Below are 17,399 nucleotides of genomic sequence, written 5' to 3'. Positions count from 1 at the left end.
ATATTTTCTTTCATGCACAGAATTCAAAGGATTCTATGAACAGCTATGTATAAAAATTATATTATAAAATTGAGAATTCAATTATGATTTCACAGTTAAGCATGATAAAGAAAAAGGAAATCAGAACAAAAGCCGTCCCTTTCTCATGTCCACCTTTCTTGTTGAATCTCTGTATAGTTTTATTTTCCTGTCTTTTTTCTTGTTTATTTTCAATGTGAAATCCTCAGACTCTTCATTTGAGGTCAAAGCTGTGAACTTATGCAGAAACATAGGACAAGATGTGTCCTCTGACCTTCCACATCTTGTTTTTAAGCTGTGAGTGTCCTATTGAGAGGAAAAGGGGCTGTTGTGTATTCACCACTCATCCTCTTACAAGCAAGAGGGTAAACAAAGAGCAAAATTCAGACTCCAGTCTTGATAAAGGTAGATTCTACCTTTGAAAAAGCTGGGAGAGACCTAAGAGATTGGTGGGGGCATTTTCTGCTAAGGACCTAGAGCTGGTTATTCTACTCAAGCCTTAGAAATGTGCTGCTCTGCTTCTGGGATGTTACACTTAAGCGTTGTTTCTCAGAGTAGACCACTTACATATATGTCCTCAGCTTTCATTTTATCTTATCCCCTGTTGTGGCATGTTCCACCTGGGTTCACTAAAACAGTTGCCTTTTCCTGGATATACCCAGGGATATACGAATACAATAAGAATACCTGTAAGCTCTTGGATGTTCCAGGAGATCTTCAAATTTAACTCATTTAAATTCCTTTTGTTACTTCACATCTATGTAAGAGCATGTGTTCCTGCTGAGAGAATGATTTGGGTATTCATCTGAAATAAAACACAAGAAGTTTTTGCTAGAAATGAAAAGAATGTGGTCAGGAATAGTGTGGGCCAAATTTAGTAACTGGGTGTTACTTTTTTAGAGTGCCAGCAGGGGAATCCATTCCCTATCCAACAACTAAATGAACATAGTACATTTTTGTACCTGGCTGAAAGACTGAATTTCCAGGAACACACGATACAGTATTGTTAAATCGAAGATATGCACATGAACACTGAGAAATGAATGATTGCGTTCTAAGGGCAATATTTACTGGTTTCTACAGTCATAGCTTGTGAAACAAAAAAGAAACAGAACCTTACTTTCATTAACCATAATAGTAGTTTAGCTGTTTTCACAGCATTAATCTTGCTGTTAACTGCTCTTTTTAGATTGTGAGGAGACAGCATGTGACAGGAAAAATCTATAACATCATTCAACATCTGATTATATGCCCCTTTTCCTCAAAACCAATTTGCATACCTACAAATATCAGTGTTTCCCACTGGAATTGAAGGTGTAAAATATTGTCTTTCAAGCTGAAAGTTATTTAAGCAAAGATTTTTCAGTATTTGGGAATTCTGGCTGGATGATTTCAAAAGCAAAACCATATGTCGCTTACATGATTTGGCATTTCTCCAGTTGGATAGAACTTGAGTGGAAAAGTGGGAAAAAAAGTAAAACCTAACACTAATTAGATGATAATAAATACAGGTGCTATACTGTGTGGTGTAATTCATCTTCATAGCAAGCTGTGGGATGAGTCAGAGCCAGCAGATTCTGAGGGATACTGTTGTATGTATATATATTCCTAACACATGGTAAAATCCAAATTAAGGTTAAACTTTAAAGGGTTGTATAACACTGAGACACTTTCCAAGGTTATGGAGGTGTGATATTGCATAGCCTTGGAAAAGGAATTTTACGGGGTTTTTTGGTTGGGTTTTGTCAGAGGGCTTCTCATTGTAAATGCAATCAGTGTAGTATCAGGATAAAACCAGTGATTTGATGATCATTGAGAGATCTTGGCCCAGGCTTCCACATGCCTCTATCCTCCCAGACCTCCCAAAAATTTCCTTACATGTTCCAGTCATCAAGGTGCCTCCCCAACACAGAACCTTCCCTCTCCAGCCAAATTCTTGGCCTTATGTAGTTTGCCAAGATGAAGTTACTTGTGACTGACCTGCCAACTGTCCTGTACAACGTGCTGTAGAGGGAAAGCTGTTGTACATCTTCCAACTGTTTCATCCACCCCCCCCCCTTTCCTGCCCACAGGAGTTCTGGCTAAATGCAACCCCTGGGCTCCTTCCCTTTCTTGTGTCAGAGACCTTTATGGAGATTCTTTTCTTTTTAAATTTCCAGAGAGAGAAATGGATGCAGATGGTGTGGCTTTGGCTCCTCCACAGCCAAGTCTTTTGTACTTGGATAGGTTAAGCTTTTACATATACTGAGGAGACTGGTGTTGCCTGATGATGGGGTGTTCAGTGTGTGGCCACACATGTTACATGCTCAAAAGTGAAGGACAAAGGAGGCAGGATTCCATCCTGGGCAAATGAATGGCTTACAAACCCGATTAGAAACTGAAAATTCTCCGTTGCTGTGGCTTTAAGGTGTAAGATCACTGAGACATGCTTATTTCTGAAATAACAGGAGAAGACACTGGCATGGTCCAGCCCCCAGGAATTTACCACAATAATTAAAACACAAAGAAAAACGCTCTGCATGAAAATTTGATCGAGCAATTAAAAATGTGTAAATAATTGAAATGCAGGAGCTTAAAAGCTTTCTATTATTCTCATTGAGAAAAAAAAATCTTTAAAGTGTAGGATTCAGAAATTATTCTGGGGCTGAAAATAGCTGATATTTACAGTATAGATTACTCAATTTTCTTTTGCCTGATGAACAGGGCTCCCAAAGCTTATTGTGGCTGTTGTGTGGTTTGTATAAGACACGTGGCTGCTGTGCCTTGCTTTTCTCGGTGCCCCCTCCCCCACAAGCAGAACCCTTTGAGCTCCAAACACAGATGTTACACTGTGCTCTTTGTGTGCATGTGTGTGCATGGGCATGTGTGTGTGTGTGAGCATAAAAACGTGCCTAATATGCTGGAAAACTGAAGCTGAAGCACAGGACTGGGCTTGTGACCGTATTCCAGTGAGATGTTAGTCTGAACAAGAGTAGGACTAATGTGTATGAAAGAGCAGCCGTTTAAAAGCAGCCACGCTTAAATCAGCAATTTAATGTAAGGAGGAATGGCAGTTTCATTAAATAATGCTATGATCTCTCAACCATATTCTTAACTAGTAATCTCCCCACAGCAAAATACATAGCTAATCAACCTCCTAGCCTGTCAGTAAACTTGCAGGGGAATTAAATCCTGGAGGAAGGAGCCCGTAGCCCCGGAGGAAGGCTGAGTGCATGTTTCACTGTCGTCTTTTCAGCTCATCTCAGTGGTCCCACTGCTAGAATGTGCTCTGTTGTCATGGCAACCCCATCTCCTGCTTCCTACAGGAAAGATTAGCTTGTACTGTGCACTGGAGAGAATTTAGGGGAAGTCAAGCTAATCCCTGGGTGCACTGCAAGAGAAAGGTTGGACCTCGCCTGAGGGATGCTGTATCTGCAATGATAGAATTGGCCTGCCACAGACACTGGTATTTAAGTTGAAGAGCAGAATTCACAGTAAGTGTCAGATCCTCCAGAGAGGAATATTGAATGAGGTTTTCTAAGTCTTGGTGAAGACTGTCCCATGCCAGCAGTGGAATGACAGCAGGAGGCTGTGTGTGGAATACCAATATGTTTCACCCGTTCAGGTGGTATTTCAAATATAGATTCAAAGCCTCAGTTCCCTGGAAGCTAGGTGATAAAAATTTAAAACATCATTGTGAGATGCGCACATAGAAACCTAAGCGTGTCTCATTTGGTGCATAAAGCTGAACAAGTGATGAGGAGAGTGCCTTACAAATTGTGTGTGCGCTGTGCAGGGTGCTTAAGAATTCCTGGCTTCTGAAAAATAAGCGGGAAAGCGTGAGGAAACTGTGTGTGCTGCAAACTCAACTGAAAAAGTGCTGAACTATCAAATTAAGCATAAAAAATTACAACTCCTGATGCAGTCTTGTTTTTTCTTCATGTAATAACCCAAACAATGAGGTTTTTAAAGGTGTAGTCAAAATGTGAGCTTTTCTTTGGTGAAAACTCATTTTAATGTAGCTAAATTAAGGTGCTGTGTGACGTGATGTAGCGTATAAAATTTATGTTTGTTTTCTTGCTGGTAGAATTAAACAGAGGATATTCTCAGTTTTCCATTTCTGGTTATTTTAATGTTCTGCCTTTCTTTGATATGATCCTGCATTTCACTTTAAAGATGCTCAGGATTCCCAGCTTTAAACTAGACTGTTTGCAGTAAGATTTTTAACTGTCTGCTTTTTATTCCTGTCAGCCTTTTCTAAACTAATTTTTCCACCAGTTTATAGGTTCAGCCTATGTATTCTTGCATTTTTATTATGCATGCTTTTTCTGGTTTTGATCAAAAAAGCCTCTTTATAATTATTTAATGGTTATTTTCTACATAGCCATACCCTCTAACTTATACCTATTATGCATATGTGTTTTACATGTATGAAATGTATGCGTGCTTGTGTGTCTTTGCAATACATACAAGCATATACATATGCAGACAAGTGGAGTCTTTGTTTTAAGGAGGCCCATGAGTAATTAATGATAATATAATGCTGAGGAAGTTAAAGACCTATTTTCACCTTGCAGGGATAGGTATTTTCCTCCTATCTAAAAAGCTTAATGCTGAGAAATCCTTGTAAACACACACTCAGTCTGCTTAAAGAAACAGCACATGCTTTATTTCTCAGTATGTCTATAGAGCTAAAAGCAGAATCATCTTGCTGATATGATAAAAGAGCACTGTGTTACCTTTCCAGGGTTTTGGGTCCATGACATGCATAGTTAAGGGACAGTGGTTGTTTTTTTCTCCTCCCTCCCAGGACAACTCAGAAAGAGTCACACATAAGCTGCAGATTGGTTAGCATAAGAACAGTCTTCTCTTCAAACTTCTTTTTTTGGACTGTTTTACCAAATACTGAGAACACTGATAATCAAAGAAACTGTGTCTTCTTTGCAGTTAACAGAGTCAGTAGCCAGTGTACATCTATTATGGAGGACTATAAAATAAACACAAAGGGTATGGAAGATTTAAGTCATCATTTAGGCTGACCCTTGAATCTGTGATGGACATATGGGTGATGGGGATTCCACAGAAATGTCAAGCAAAGTGGGGATCAGGGTAAGAACAAATTCATCAAATAAATGCTTTTAATTGGAAAGAGCACTATGAAATTATTTCTTGATATGTGTCAAACTAAATCAGTGATTAAAAAGTCCCTTCTGTGATAAAAAACACACTGGGAAAGATTTCCCAGGGGGGTTTCATTGTATGTTTTCCCTATCTCTGTGAGGATATGTTTGTGGCTGTTTATAGCCTTTAAAATAACTGAGATTGTTAAATGCACAGATTTTCTACCTTGTGTGTCATTTTATTAAATTAATTAACTGGAAAGTTGGATTTTTAATTTTTATTTTTGTCCCAAGGTGATGATTTGTTTTCTTTTATTTTTCTCCAGTACTTAACTTATGCTAAATGGAGCGACTGGTCAAACATTATCTTATTCTGTTTTCTACAAAGTGTGTGATTTTAGGAATCTAGTCCAAGTTTTATTAGGAGCTTTCACAAGGGGACTTGAATTTCTTATCTGCGTTTCTAGACAAGAGTAAACTGGACTTGCTGCATGTGAGGAAATGCAGTGAGCTTCAAAGCATACATCCAAACGCAGAGCCTGTGTCCACATTCTCTTCCAGGGAAAGGGCTGGAATGCTCCTTGTAGCAGTGGGATTGTATTACACACAGGCTGGTACAGTTGGTAGAGGCTGCTCACACTCAGGAGTCCAGGCCACCAAGCTTAAGGAAATTCCTGTATAAACTCTGTATCAGTTAAATAAACTGAAATTCCTTGAGTTACCAGAAATAAAAAAGCAAAGTTGACTCTATTTGCTGTATACACAAAATGCCAGAGTTTCTAAACTTTTAAAAAGACCAGAACTTCTGAGTTCTTCCAGGGCTTCTCTTTGGCACTCTCTCATTCTGAGAGCTGCTGGCTTCCCTAGAGCAGTGGGTGAGTGTCCTCTGCCCAGGCTTTTCATTCCTTTCCTGCCCATCATTCCCACTCCCAACAGGTATTAGACTCTTCCTGAACCACCTTCTCCCTGTTCCACTGTGTCCCAGTGTTCAGGCTGTCTGCTGGCCCGATGTTGGACTGGCTAACATAATGCTTTCTGATGTGTCTTTGCCATGCATAAAAGGAAGTAGGATGATTTAATGTATATACCAATTCATCAGAACAAGGTTTCGAGTTATGGCACCAAACAGAGAAATATTGTCAATAATGTGTCACTCTGTTTCCTTGAAACATTTCTCACTATTGCAAAAATAGCCCCCAAAACTTGTACAGCACAGCATCTGCCTACAGCCTCCATTTGGAATTAATGACTAAGAATTTGTTTGTCTTTCACTGCAATTCTCATTCAGGGAAAAATAGATAAAATGTTCAGCACTTACTGGGTGGTACACCGCTCCTTGCAGGGCCTGGATGTCTTTTAACATCCACAAGTATAAATCTGCAAACTTTATTCTGTCCCAGAAGGGTTCTTGCTGCTGATATTCTCATTAAATCAGTAGCAGAAATCACACTTCTATACTATATATAGACTTCATATGCAATATCTGTGTGTCTCTACATATCAGAGATTTATCCTACACATTTTAATAAGAAATCAGTAATAGTGATCATATTTTATCTTATTTCCTGAGGCATCTCTGCCTCTTTATATCCTTATTTCCTTTAAAATGTGTACATATATATATATATAATGTTTCCAAAGACACTGTAAATGGTCACTTTGATGGTAGCAGAAGTGGACTTCAATGAAAGAAGTGTACCTTCACTTAAAACACTAATTTAAAATCTATTGAAATTTTTTATGTCTTTAAAATGAATTCAAATATTTTAATCATTTTTTACTTAAAATTATCTGAAATATTTTAAAATATCTTTTAACTCAAAAGTTTGTCCTAATTTGAAACAGTAATAGCCATCCACATGGGAATATTTTGATTATTTTAAACCTCCTTTGTGGTCCTTTTCCCTTCAAAAGAAAGCCTCTGAAGCCACTGATTGTATGTAAATTGCATAAATTTAATGGACTAAATTATTTCTCAGGCTGCACATGCTGGGTCCTGTTGATTCTAGTGAAATTAAGATCATATGCATCCAAAGGTAGATTTTAGCCCAGTGTGTGGTGTTCTTCTGGCCAGCTTTCTAGCAGTAAATTAAAAAGTGCTTTCTCAGTGCGGTGCTGCTGGCTCTATGATTTACTGCAGAGTAGGTCCTTTATATTAGCTGAAGAGCTAAGCAAAAGAGCAATGCTAATTTTTAATGGGGTCAAACACAAAGGGAGGGAAACCAAGAATTCCTGGGCAATTTTTCTTTCCTAACAGTAGTTGAGATTCTACATGCAGTCTATCTGGCAGCACTAATGCTGAAAAAGGTGTGTTTGTTTTTGTTGCAGCTCCATTTTTCTAATTTTAATGCTGTCATCCATAGTAATCTGAATATTTTTGTCTTCTCCAGAGATTGTTTATCAGGTCATGACAGCAGGTGGCTATGAGGAGGATGAGAGAAACACATGCATCCTTAATGGCAATGCGACTTTTTTTGGGTTTTTTAGATTTGAAATACCAAAATATCAGTACCAATAATACCAAAATGTCAGTTGCAGTGGAAAGTTATATACAGTAGGAATCCAGTGTTCCTGTTGTTCTGTTGCCAGAAGAGTCCACTGGAAGTTTTACAGGGGATGGGAGGATGAATGTGTGCACAGGTTATGAGTGATTGATCTTTTCACATGTAGTGTATTTTATTTTATCTTTGCAAAATCATTCTTGAAAATAGATTAGTACCTGGATCCCTTTAATGGTCTCTCTGTAGGTGAATAATGGGTAATTTTGAATTTGTCATTTCTCTAGTTGTTATGATTGAAATTGTTTTCTGAAACACGCTGAGGAAAAGACAAGTGCTGTATGTGTGGGATGATGGCAACACTGATTGCACCTGTGATTTGTGAAAGCCTCCAGTCAGCAGCAAACTAAATGGGAACTGATCAAAACTATCATTTGGATATTCAAGTCCTAGACCAAGAGTGCTGTGATATTCACTAATGTCCTTCCATTCTGCTCTTTACTACTATGTAAACTACTGAAGATTGTTTTTAATGGCTTCTATTGTGGTTACCACCTCATGCATGAACAGATTCAGTCCTTTTTACTGTCTGCAAATGTGCTGTCAGTGCACGTTCACTCTGACACAAAAGCTCAGACTCTAATCCCTGTATTTTATCTTCAATTCCTGCATCAGCAGCTGTGGTGTTGAGTTTTGCAGGGACTCCTGGTGTAGGAATCTCCAGAAATTGCAGATTGCAGTGCTGAAGTGAAGAATAAATATTTCTTGGGAAAACAGGCCACTTGAGAATTGGTGGATAACATCTACCTAAAAGGGGCTTAGTGCCTGTGATTTCCAGTGGTTTTCACCACATTATTCAACTGGTTTTAGCATTTTTAGGAAAATATTTCAAACCAGAGCTGTCCCAGATGTTCTTCAACAAAAGAAGATAATGTTGAAATTAAAGCAGTTCTGAGAAAATTTTCATCTTCAAAGGCTTCTTGAGTGAGCCTAAAAGGTTTTGGACCAATATTTTAAAAGCTTCCAAGAGTAGTTTTCCTAGGGTGACATTGACTGACAGGATCAGGAACTAGAAAATCTGTATTTATCCGATGGCATAAAGGGGAGTGCCAAGAATATCTCTCAGGTATTGTAGATTTTTCTAAAGAAGATTATACCCTTAGACCATCTTCTAAATGTTCCTGTACTGGAGCCACTGTATATGTCATGGGGTAACAAAGTGAGGGTTTTTCTTTTAGGAAGACTGTGCTTTGAGTCCTTCAAAATGTTTTTATTCATGTTTTGCAGAATTGAAGTTGAAAACTGTTTCTTTGCTCAGACAAGTGAAATTTAAGTACCTGAACTGACATAGGTAATTTTGAGCAATCCACCTGTGTCAATAGTTTTCTGTATGCTGGAGCCCATCACACTAACTTAATCAAGAATGGTTGAGTAATGCTTTCCCCAGATTGTTTTGTAATTTGGGGACCAAGGAAATATGTTGTCATCTGAAGTTTCTGATGATTGCTACATGCAGAATATGGAACAGTCTCTGAAAGCTGCCCTACCTGGATCACCAGATACCATCAGCAACAAGTCAAATTTGTGTTTGAAGTGCAATTAATAGATTTGATTGTGGTGTGTATATCACTGGCAGCTCTCTCTTAGGTTGTTGGCTTTTTTGTTGTTATTGCATTGGTTGTGTTGTTTCTTCTGATGGCTTCTATTTGCAATTGCAGAAGAGGAAAAACCTGCTTGTGTTCTGTGAAAGAGAGTACACTAGGATTTCACTCTTTTGAGTGTTGGTCCTAATGTATGCTCTTACATGGGATATAAAAGATAAAGCCCCCCCTCCTAAGACTGTAATACTTATAAGGAATAACATTCTATTCACGATCAGGGTTGAAATCGTGTGTTTCAGCATAAGTAACTTTTCTGCTCTATCCAGTGGTAAAAACTTTCCACTCAGAAGAAATAAGGTTCATTTATTCTCACACCCATCTTCAGATCCATGTCCTGCTTCTATAAATTTTTAACTTATCTTTTGAAAAACCCAGTTCTCTCAGAAATAGTTTGTAATTATTATTTAGGAAGGAAGGTGAGCAGTTTTTGAAGGGGATGTTAAGAATTGCAAAGTAATGGTCTTGGATTTGAAAGAATTTGTCAAGATTCTGTTGTTTTGAGGGACATTTGTAATTTATCTAAGCAGAAAAAATTATTAGAAGTGTTGTTCATTCTCATCCTTATTGTTTTTTTTGCAAGCACTATATTTTCTAAGTTTTCTGGAAGCTTGGGAACAGGTCTGCATACAGCTGTTTGTCATACATCTGTTTCTGTTTCTAATGTGCATTTCAATTAGATTAAAGTAGCTATACAATGCTGATCCTTTCAAAATATAAAGTATTCCATGGGCCAAATAATCTTGTTTACAGAGTGTAAAGGGAAAATATATTATAGATCAGATTTAGAAATATCTTCATCTTCACTTCTCTATGTAAAATAACACCAATATCTGTGAGTGCTCTTACTCTAGGCTTCCCCTTCCTCTCCAAGATGGCTTTGCCACAGAGAAAATCATCTGTGGACAGAATTCTTGGTTTACCAGGAGCAGCCTGCTGGTTTCCACACACAAATCTGTTATGCCAGCTCAATGGTCCTTTTTACAATTCCATGCTGCCATTTATTCTCAGTCAGTCCCAAATCATAAGGAGGCCAAGCAGGTATTACAGCTGCACTCTTTGGTAAGATTTTATTCTTTCCCTTTTTAGTGCTCTGACATTTAACAACAATTTTTACATAAATAGTGTTGAAATTTGCGTGAGAATAGGACTGATTTGGTGATATTAAAACATTCTTAAATGCCATTGTTAATGGTGCCTTATCAGTAGTGTAAAGCACAGGAAAAGCATGTGCAACAATTATGCTGTGGGGACTGCTGTTGCTGAATTTTCCTGGGCTAACAGAAGCTCTTGAGTGAATTAGAATAATGGAATAATTATACTTCCTAAGAAATCTCACCAGTCTGTAAAGAATAGCAAAACAGCTCATGGTTTCTCTCTGAAGGGTGGTATTCTGTTTGCCCTATATTCTGGCCTTTTTGAGTAATCTGGTTTTGAGTCTAGCTTTTAGTGATGTTTCATTGAGGGCAAACTGACTGCCTTTAATGAGAAGAAAATTTTTGAAAGTTGCTAAATAGTATTAAATTCAAGAACCTGTCGTGTTTCTGTTGGCATTAGCTTCCCAGAAAGGAAGTGTAAAATGACAGCCTTTGTGCAAAAGTTTTCAAATGCACAAAGTTTTCAATTTTTAATCTTTCATTTCCAGTTCATGACACACTTTCATATTTGCTCTGTTCCCCACCCAAGTAGAGTCCAGTGCATAGCACTGGGAGGGAAAGTTTGAAACAAGAGATGTGTTGCTTAGTCAGGTGGCTTGGCAGTGAAAATTTGAAGTCCACAGCTCTGGTGAGGATTAGCAGTAGATATGCCAGAGCTATCTGTTAGATCCTTTGTGAAGTTTCTGAGCTCTGAATCATAGTTACTTGGCCTGACAGGAGTATTGTGACAACTGAGCATCTAGTAAAACCTTTTTTTTTTTTTTTTCTTTTTTGTGTTCATATACCTCTTAGTCTAGTCCCTTTTTTGCCAATGTATAACCAAATTATCATCTATATTTTGGGAATTCTGAAAAAAGTTACTGACTTGGATGAAAAAGAATATGGTTGATTCTTTCTTACCCCCTAAAAATAGTTTCTCCGAACAGAAAAGCATGTTTTAATGTTTTCAGTCAGATTGGAAATCAAGATTTTAGGATTATGAGTCAATTGGGATTTAAAAGTGATGACTTTAATGAAGGTAGAAGACACCTTCCTGTAGTGTTAATACCTCATGGGACCTCTGCTGTCTTCTGTGTAATAGCATCCAATTGGTGTCAAATTCCTCACATTGTAGACATTTGTGGATAGAGTTTGCAAATCTGCCATTTTTCAACCCAAGTTATATTACATGTTTCAAGATTCTTCTAACTTGGGCCATTTAGTTTTGTAGAAGGAGGAAACATTAACTGTTGTAAACTCCCAAGCAGATTCTAATGTCCTAATTTTGATAATGCCTATACATCTCACTTGGCAATTTTGTCATTCACTACTTGAGACAGATTTTTCAGATCAAAGAGAGGTCAATCATCAGCACTGCTTATTTTTCTGCCTTATAATTGTAGTCAGCATGCTAGAGAGGCTCCAAATAGGCTGTGTCCTTTACCTCAGTGGCAGTATTTTTGTGTTTAGGCGGCACTGCTGACTTTTTTAGCACTGCTGACTCTCACCACCTTTTGCATTCTTTTGGGATGGTGCTTAAGCACTGGAGATGCTGAATTTTTTTAACTTACACTTGATACAGTAAAAAATGCAATAGGAAAGGTGTAATGGGTATAACCATTCAAAAATGGTTGCTTGCCAGATGAAGAAAGGCCAAAGTTTTTATCAAGTGCTGTCCTGTGTGACCAGAAGAGTGTTTTCATTTAATCAGTGAGGAGACCACTTACTGTAGTTACCCATGGCACACTCAAAGCAGGAAACAGTAATGTACATGCTGCCATGGGCACTTACAAGCTATTTAAAGTGGCAGAATCAAAAGCAAACAGAATTGAAATGGGACATGTAATTTATATCCCTCAGACATGCTTATTTGCTGAAGTTTGTAATAGCAGCTTTCCAAGCTCTGGAATTCATTGAATTTCTGAACTTATGGTTTATTTGTAATAGACTTGTATACTTGACTCACAGAGACTCTGTCTCAGCAAAAACATTAATTGCATCACAGCCACTAAATAAGGAAAGAGCAACACTTATGGAGTCCTACACTTGCATATTTACTGTTCTGGCTTCTCAGATTTGCTAACATCCACTTTCCTAATGTATTGAGGAAGTTTTAGTTCACCTTTAACACTAGATACTGCACAGAAGAACAAAGTCTGTAAGTTCCTACTTCCTATTCCACATGGTTTTCTTCTACTTCTTCCCAATTGTATGTTTATTACCTATTTTTAAACTGAATTTCTGTATGGGACTATCAGAGGCACTTATTTTACTCTCTGCTGAGGAAGGAAATTTTCCTGAAAATTTCCTCTATTAATGTGAGTGGAGACAACTGAATGGAAAGGATCTGACAGAATTGTTCCAGAGTGAAAAAGAAATGTTTTGCAAAAACCTGCTTCATTTTACTAACATTATAAAATGAAGACTAGGAAAAAAAGAAAATTATAGGAAATGTTTTCACTTTTTTTGAGGAGTTTTCATGTCCTAACTTTTCGTATGCAGTTGTAAGTAACAATAAAATTGCTTTAATTTAAGTAATACAAGTCTTTAGATGATGCTTTTCTGTGTAAAAAACAAATCAAACAAGAAAATTAGATTGTAATTTTGAAATTCTGAACTATAGAATCACAATGATGATCATGAAGACTCTAATGAGTCTGAACTATTAGAGAAATATTGTTACTGAGAGTTATGCTATCAACTCAATTGAACTATTTTTATTATTATAGGGATACTCAAAATATTGGCGTGACAGGGCACTTTGATCTCAGTTGCTCTTTGTTTTATGTGCTTAAATAGCAATTGGCAACTGCTGACAATGTGTATAAATTACAAATAAAAAATAAAAAATGCTTGCAAGTCTTCTTCAAAATAGTTCTGAAATAAAACTTGAAATACAATAATAGAATCCACTGAACTTCAACAAAGCTCTTGCTTTTTGTACATCTCGGAATGTGTCGGTATATTTTACCAATTCACTCTTGGTTTATTTTGGGTTTTTTTGGGTAGGTAAGATTTTTTCCTTATTTCTACTCTGTTGTGGTCATCTAGTGACAAGTACAACATTAACAGACATATGTTTTTTCATATTTCAAGAGGAAACTTCTACTAAGCTCTCTGCTTGGAATATAACAGGCAAATCCAGCAATTTGTACTGTAAACTTTGGGGACCCAGGTCAGAATGTGGGTTAAATGTTGTTAAGGATATATAATGCTCAAAGCAGCCATTTCTGTTTATTCTTATGGCTTCTCCCTCCTTTCTCTCCCAGTTTTCTTGATGAAGGGGGTATAATGAGCCTTTCCATAGCCACTGCTCTTATGGAAGAGCAGGCAGCAATTTGCTGAGGGGATGCAGAGCTGTCAAACAATTACTTATTTTGCTTGTGTTCAGGGCTTCACCCTTCCAGAAAGAAATTCAGACTGACATCACTGTTTGAACCCACACAGCACACGAAACCTGGTGGGGTATATTTTAAAGGGCTTGATTAAAAATTCCAGGTTTGGGGGCATCCAGTCTGTGCAGAACTTCTTCTACTGACTCCAGCTTCATCTCTCCTCTTTGCTTTTGTCTTCTGGCAAATCCTGATGAAGTAAAATTCTACACTACATACCCACACTAGGTCCAAATGGTAGATAGGTTTAACATAATTCCTTTCAGCTCCATTTGTGTTGCAGTTTTGGCACCAAACGTGCACCTACACGTTACTCTTTGTCTGCTACTGGCACAGCACCAGATTCTTCATGTGCCAGGAACAGTGGCAGCTGCTGCTTTTGCTAAAGCATAAGCCTCTTCCTGCTGGACAAGGAAGAGGAGAGTGCAAGATCTCTTAGGTTACCTCTTTTTTATAGAAAAGGCATCACATTTCTCCCTTTCACAATACATTGCAGTCTCAAACATCTTTGTTGCTGATGTGTTCTGTGCAGGGTTGGAATTTTAGTGACCCTCAAACCTAAGAGTCCTATTTGCCTGCCTGAGCCCTATTTGCTTGCCTGTCTCCCAGCCTTCCTCAGTTCCTAGCTTCTTATTAATAGGCTGCTCTACAGTCTGGAGTCCTCTTTGGGATGAGCATAAGACAATACCTCTGGCACCACTCAGGGTTGTCGGGCTGAGAATTGTCCTTCCTGAGAAGGAACTGCTTGTTCTTGCAGTGCTTGCCCAGGAGTGGATCTCTAAGCCACGTTCTTGGTGCCAGATGACATTTTTGCCTGTCAAATATGATCCTATATGAGTCATAAAAACTTTTAGAAGAATTGCGTTTTTTTTGCCTTGAGAACTGCTTGATAGAGTCTTTGCCACAAAAAGCACCCTGAAGATTTCTCTGGAGTAAGGGGAAAACCAAGGATTTTTCTCCCCAGAGGCAGTAAGGGCTCTGTGTTCTGAAGTGTAAATGCCAAAGGAGAAGGAAGAGCTAGATACATAGTGGTAATAAGGGCACTGTGCACCCAGTGAGCTTTCAAATTGGTTATTTATGTGTGCAGTACCCTCCTAATAGACATCTCCTTCATCTCCTTGCTGTGTATATGCAGGGACAGTCTCTCTGCAGGCAAAAAAGTAAATGTGCAAGTCACTCATGAACCTTTATAAATGAGCCCTTCTATAATGCTGTGACTGACAGGGCAGTATTATTTTTCTGATGGTTGTTGATGTCATGGAGTGGCAGTTGTTCACTGCTCTGTTATTTAACATTATAATTGAATAAAATAGCTTCCTGTTTTGTGCCTCCACCAAGAAGAGATGTTTACCCATGGAAAATTGTGAATTACTGAAATGTTTGTTTAATAATGAAATAAGATTTACAGCCTGGCTAATGCTGATTCCACTGTGTATGTGCATGTGTATATCAGATTTACTGTATTCTTGTTGACAAGGCTAAGAATCAGTTTTCTCTGTTCCTTTTTCTTTTCATAAACTCATGCAGTGAGTGATTGTATGAAGTAGCTCCTGTCCTATTCCTCCACCATTGAAAATAACAGTAAGGAATTTTTTGATAAGTATCACTGAAACTGATGGACATTTCAGATTTAAATTCAATGCAGTGGGTTCCATAGCTGAATTCACAGACAATGCCATCAGGAAAGCATATATGTCAGAAGGAGAAAAAGAATTGTTATTGTTATTGAGGTTAACTGAAGAGGATAATTAATATATGTTCTTGTGATGGACCAAACACAGTCTCACTGGGAATAAAAGGACTGAGCTCTGTGCACACCACCCTGCTCTGTCCTCTGGAAAGGCTCTTGCCCACCTCTTAATTCCTTTGCTTTGTTTCCTTGATACAGGACAGTGGAAACAGAAAGAGTGGCAGTAATTTATATTGAGGAGCAGAGAAGGGTGCTTGAGAGATAAATACAGGTTCCAAGAAAGGCTGGTTACTTGGAAGGAAAAAACATGTTGAGCATCAACACATAACTAGAAGCCACATCCTGCTCAGGAAGATTGCATTTGAAATTATTAAGGGCTCAGGAATCCACAGGAGGAAGAATTGTATATGGTTTTCTCTAAACATCTCCTAATAACCACTGATTAGGAGATAGGCTATTGAACTAAATGGATTTTTTATCTCACAAACTATGGCCATTCTTATGCTTTATGAAATGGGAAGGTCTGAGATCACCTTTGTACCTCCATTAATTCAACCCCTGTTCTATATAACAATGTGAAAGGGAATGGAGATGATGAATAGATAGGGTTGATTTGGACTGGCTTTTAAGTTATGTTCTGAACTTATGCTTCAAACATGACCTGTGATGGAAATGAAGCATAACCAAATACATAACTGTGACAAATTAGTATTAAACAGTCCTTGTGAAAAGTGGTGGGAGTGAAATGTGTCCTTGCCTTTTTATCAGTTCATTTAGAAAAGTCTCTATAATATTTTATACTACAGAAGTTTCTGTGAGTCAGCACTCTACACCACCTTTTGTCTGATTTATGGTATTCCTCTTCCAAAACGGCTGCTGTCTGTTGCCACCAAAAGAGTGGTTTTTGGTTAATCCCCATTAGGAAGGTTGTTTTGGTGTTGTGGAATTGTGGAAGGAATTTAACTTAGTTTATAGTGTTTGTTTCTGCAGCATATTATTTTCATTAAAGTTGTATTTTAACATAGGAAAATAAAGCACATGCACCATTGAAGCCAAAAGGTTAAGGAGAACAGCATGGTAATTCAAAATTGGTGCCACTCTCTGGTCTGCAGTACTGCCTCTTGCATGTGATCATGTTCAAATGGATTGGATTGCTAAGGGTGTAAAGTGGTGTTTTTAAGGTCTGGGCTGGTGGTATCCAGCCCAATAAGATTAAAGTAACCTTCATCATCCAGGATTTTGGTAGACAATCTTTAAGAGTGGGCGTTATGACAGCCTGCATTTGCACAGCAAGAAGTTTCAGTCTCACTCATCCCACTCAGCTCATTCACTTCCAATCTCCTCCTTTTAGAAGGAACAGTTACCCATCTTGCTGCTCTCAGAGATGCTCTGTCGACAAGCAGCCCACTCAAAATGTTCATTTAACCTGAGTGCCTGCTACCTCAGAGTTTGCAGGCATCAGTGTCTGTCTGCATGTGGGCCCTCCCCCATCATTGTCCTTAGAGGACAATGAACCCAACAAGTGCCTTGTTCTTTTATGTGACTAATCAGACTCATTATTATCAGGAGTAGTTTTGGTTTGTAGGGTCCCCTCATGCAGTCAGACTGTCTCAAAATAGCCAAAGGTGTTGTAAGGTTAATTGCCTTTCCCTTGTTTTTGACTGGTTCCTAAGCAGGATATCTGCCCTTTAAGTGGAGCTGACATTCCATGTGGCTGTATGATTGCAGGACTGTGCCACACTGCTGCTGTTAGAGCTGCAGCCCAGCCCTGTGCATTACTCTTAGTAAAATATGTTTCAGGTAGCTGAAATCTCAGCTGTATAAACTGTTAAAGCATGTTCTAAATCTTAATTGCATTCTCACCTGAGAGGTAATATGAGAGAGGGTCAGGATATATTCAGAGATTTG

At 38.2% G+C, this 17,399-nt stretch overlaps 1 protein-coding gene across 4 annotated transcripts in view; it reads left to right on the top strand.

Annotated features, from left to right (window-relative positions):
* The window catches only part of NOL4 (nucleolar protein 4), a 187,841-nt gene that overhangs the window by 84,793 nt on the left and 85,649 nt on the right, over positions 1-17,399 (top strand). The window contains exon 1 of one of the 4 annotated variants that reach the window (XM_066562843.1): positions 3,364-3,491. The exons of the other annotated variants lie outside the window; for them this stretch is intronic. The gene's annotated coding sequence lies outside the window, so the exon portion shown is untranslated. Of the gene's footprint in view, positions 1-3,363; positions 3,492-17,399 lie in introns of those variants that run through there. 4 annotated transcript variants of the gene reach the window in all.

The sequence above is a fragment of the Molothrus aeneus genome, chromosome 1, assembly GCF_037042795.1.
Source record: "Molothrus aeneus isolate 106 chromosome 1, BPBGC_Maene_1.0, whole genome shotgun sequence".
NCBI lineage: Eukaryota > Metazoa > Chordata > Aves > Passeriformes > Icteridae > Molothrus > Molothrus aeneus.
The sequence above is the reverse complement of the archived record's forward strand: the minus strand, read 5'-3'. Positions and strand labels throughout refer to the sequence as shown.